This window comes from Nestor notabilis, unplaced genomic scaffold, assembly GCF_000696875.1.
Source record: "Nestor notabilis isolate BGI_N333 unplaced genomic scaffold, ASM69687v1 scaffold5253, whole genome shotgun sequence".
Classification (NCBI taxonomy): domain Eukaryota; kingdom Metazoa; phylum Chordata; class Aves; order Psittaciformes; family Psittacidae; genus Nestor; species Nestor notabilis.
Window position 1 is genome coordinate 49956 of NW_009921438.1, and position 4113 is coordinate 54068.

Consider the following 4113-nt stretch of genomic DNA (forward strand, 5'->3'; position numbering starts at 1 on the left):
TGTGTGCCCTCGGGCGTGTTAGAGCCTTTCCCCTTGGCCTGTCCCTACAGGCCCTTGTCCAAAGCCCCTCCAGGTTTCCTGTAGCCTCTTTAGGCACTGGAGCTGCTCTAAGGTTTCCCCTTCATGCAGCAGAGGGGCAGAAACCTCTCCCTCAGCTGCTGCTCATGCTCTGTGGGTGCACCCAGCACACCAGGGGTTTGCTGCAGACACGTTGCCAGGTCATGGGGAGCTCGTTCATGATTTCCAGTTCCACCCTCTCCTCCTCCTCCTCCACCAGGTCCTACAGGCTCTGCTCCACACCCAGGTCTCTCTTGACCTCTCCCTGTTGCCTTCCCCTCCTCCAAACCAGAGCACTCAGAGCACACCAAGAGCCTCTGGATGGATCCCAGTTCAGCAGTTCCTGGGATGTGATTGGCTCCATCTGCCACCTGCAAATTCCCTGCTGAATTCCAGGCTATGTTAGTTCCTTTCTGGCGAGACCTGAAGTGCTGGTGGAGAGTGGAGGGAATGAGTCAGGTGGGTTCGAAGCTCTAATGTCACAGTTTACCAGCTGAAGGACCTGCTCCTTATCCTGCTGCGGGAGCTCCAGTCCCTGCAGAGATCACCTGGTGCAAGGCAGGTAGAGCAGAAGCCAGCAGAGAGCTTGGGATCTCCTCTGGAATTCAGACACCCTCATGAGTTGCTCAGGGAACTGATCCAATGGGATTTATCATTTTCCATTAGAGCAGACAAAATTCTACCCAGAAAGAACAGAAGTAAGAACAGAGGGGAGAGCATTGGGCACTGCAGGATAACAAGTGTTCACTTCTGCAACTTGGGAATGAGAGGCCTATTGGTATCCTCCCAAAATGCCAGGAGGCATCAGGCCCATCTGATCAAGATGTAGCACAAGGAAGGAACGTGGAAAGTTCTGGTATGGAAGGAAATGGTGCATGGGAAAAGGCAGGAGATTTCCAATGGCTCTGGACTCTGGGACAAGTGGAATGAAGACAAACAGAACAGGTCAGAGGGAGGTGGCCAGGTCATGGGCCAGGTTAGGTAAACCCAGCCCTTCCCAAAGGAAGTTCTCTACTGACTGTAGAACAGGAACAACCATTCTGTGATTCTATGACTCTAAGATGACCTCTCCAAAAGCCACCCTCCATCCTGCTCCAAAACTCACCTCCACATGGAAACTTCCCCCAACAATCCTGCTGCAGCCCTTAAACCCAAACTTGCTACCAAAGACCACAAATTCTCTCTCATTCACATCTTCTAAGTGATCTCCACTCGCTGGTCTCCTCTCCCGGCCCCTCCTGCACATCTCAGCAGTCCCTGGAACTGTTCTCCAGAGGGATGGGCACACGCAGGCCTGTCCTGGGAATCCAGCACACTTCCCTTCCCCATCTCCCCTTGTGGGACACATGGATCCTCTCCCAGTCCCTCTCTCCCACAAAAGATACATTTCCATGAAGTGCTCCTCAAGTGGGAAGCATCTCCCTATCCCAAAGACCTCTCACATTGCCCTCCCTCAGGGAAGATACGTGCCCAAATCGAGTGCTGCTGTCTTCTCCTTCCCTGGTGGAAGAGCTGTTGAATTCATTTGCAGTTCTCATCCCATATCCACCTTGTATAACCTGCAGATTCTTACTCCTAAATTAAGTATCTGGGGGAGACTGAGATGAGCTCTTGGGCAGAAGCTCTTCCCTGGGAGGGTGCTGAGGCGCTGGCACAGGGTGGCCAGAGAAGCTGGGGCTGCCCCATCCCTGGCAGTGTTCAAGGCCAGGTTGGACACAGGGGCTTGGAGCAACCTGCTCTAGTGGAAGGTGTCCCTGCCTGTGGCAGGGGGTTGGAGCTGGAGGAGCTTTAAGGTCCCTTTCAACACAAACCATTCCATCATTTCATGATCTGTTCCTACCCACACAGCCCCAACAGTAACATCCTGCACACAATCTGTGTGCCTGGGACTACAGAGTGGACCTCTGCACTGCTCAAGTAACTTCTAGCAGCACATTAGGACACATATTCGGTCAAACCTCAGGTGGATCTAACCTTGCACCCTCATCCCACCACACTGCAGGTCTCCAACTGCCCCGGACCATGTGTGGCACCAGCTGGAGAAACCTGCAAGGGGCTAGAAAGGGGAAACGCTGCTCCCAGGCACACAGGTCTGATGCTTTCCTTGCTCGCAAGGGAGAGGACATGCAGGTTTTGGGTAGGGCTGACACCGTCATGACTGGAGCCAGCCCACAGCAGCTACAGACAGTGCTGGGTGAGGAACAGAGTGAGCACAGCGAGCCCAAGCCCACACTCCCTCCAACTCCTCCTGAGCACACAGTGCAAGGCAGTGCCTCTGTAGATGCTCATTATCGGTCGCTTTCTCTCCCATGAACTGGTCCACCCTGAACTCATGACAGCTCTGAGCACCCATTGCTCCTCCTGGCAGGTACCTCCACACTTCAGCGCAACTCCATTTGCATGGGAAATGATTTAATTTGTCCTGAGCCCTTTGTAGTGTCACTTGACTCCCTCCAGAGCAAGGAGAACCATGGACAGTCACTCCCTGTCCTCTCCCTCCAGGCCACTTGTGATGCTCCAGCCCCATCACCTGATGGAGAATCCTACCCCGCATCATGGGTTCCATGACTAGAGACATCCCCTAAAAGTTCCTTTTCCTGGTGCAGAAGCTGTTGCATGTTGCTTCCTGCTCCCTGTGCCCAGTACCTCTTCTGGCTTCCCTTCTCCTTCGAGGCTGAAGGACCAGAACCTCAGTGATGCTTCTCTTGGGGTTTTCTAACTATTCTTTGCCAGAAGAACCTGAAAATTCGGGGGAACCCAAAGAGCAGAGAGGAGCCCATGACCCCACGACAGGCCCTGGCAGCAGCTCTGCTGCTCCCGAGCTGAACATTCCCAAGCACAGCTCTGGGTGATGGCAGGAAGGAGACGCAGCGCTGAGGGCAGATTTTCAGGCAGGGTATTCTCTTTCACAGGATTATATGGATCTGATCAAAGACAAATAAAATGCCCATATAAGATGTGATCCAAAAGATGCTCTTGAAATGCCACCTAAGACCCAGCCCCACAGGTCCAGTGTAACCACAATGCAGGATATAGAAAAGTTGGGCAGGGCCAGGATGAGTGGGTTCACTGCAATCTGTCACCTCGAGCCTCCTCTGCACAAAAGAGGAGGCTCCCTAAATCCCAAGCAGGATGTGTGTTACACACATCTTCCATAGCTTGGGAACCAAAGTATAGCGAGACCCTGAGCGATGCGATGGAACAGAGCTGATGAAGTATCACATGAGCATCTCCACACCCTCACAGGTGAACCCTACCATCAGCAGCTCACAGCAATCCACAGGGAAGAGGGAACCCAAAACATGAGAGCAGGAATCTGCTGCTCCTACAGGAGACTCCAGTGAGGCAGAAATGCACAAACTGCCTGGTTTGACCAAACAGAACCACATCACTTTGGCCTGAACCTCAGCCAAGGTTTTGGGTGGCTGTTCCCAGATTTCATGGCACAATTCCCAACGTGTCAGTAATTCAACAGGCAGCTTCAAAACACAAAATAATCACCTGTTTCTCAGGTTCTTCATTACAAAGGTGACTTGGTCCATGTTCACTGAGGAGCAGCCATCCAAACACGTACAGACAAATGCTTCAGTCAAATTCTCTCCCTAGCATAAGTTGTACTTCACTAACTTTATAAACCAGCAATTTCCACAGGGATGCGGTAAATTTCTTCCAGAACACCCCATGGCCCAGGAACGTCTTAAAGTCTCCAAAAGTGTTACCAGTGTTACCCATGCAGAGCTCTGTGGCTCAATGGAACTGTGGAAAGCTCCGAGGAGACCTCAGAGCAGCTCCAGTGCCTAAAGTGGCTGCAGGAAACCTGGAGAGGGGCTTTGAACAAGGGATGGAGGGACAGGACAAGGGGAATGGCTTGAACCTGCCAGAGGGCAGATTGAGATGAGCTCTTGTGCAGAAGCTCTTCCCTGGGAGGGTGCTGAGGCGCTGGCACAGGGTGGCCAGAGAAGCTGGGGCTGCCCCATCCCTGGCAGTGTTCAAGGCCAGGTTGGACACAGGGGCTTGGAGCAACCTGCTCTAGTGGAAGGTGTCCCTGCCCGTGGC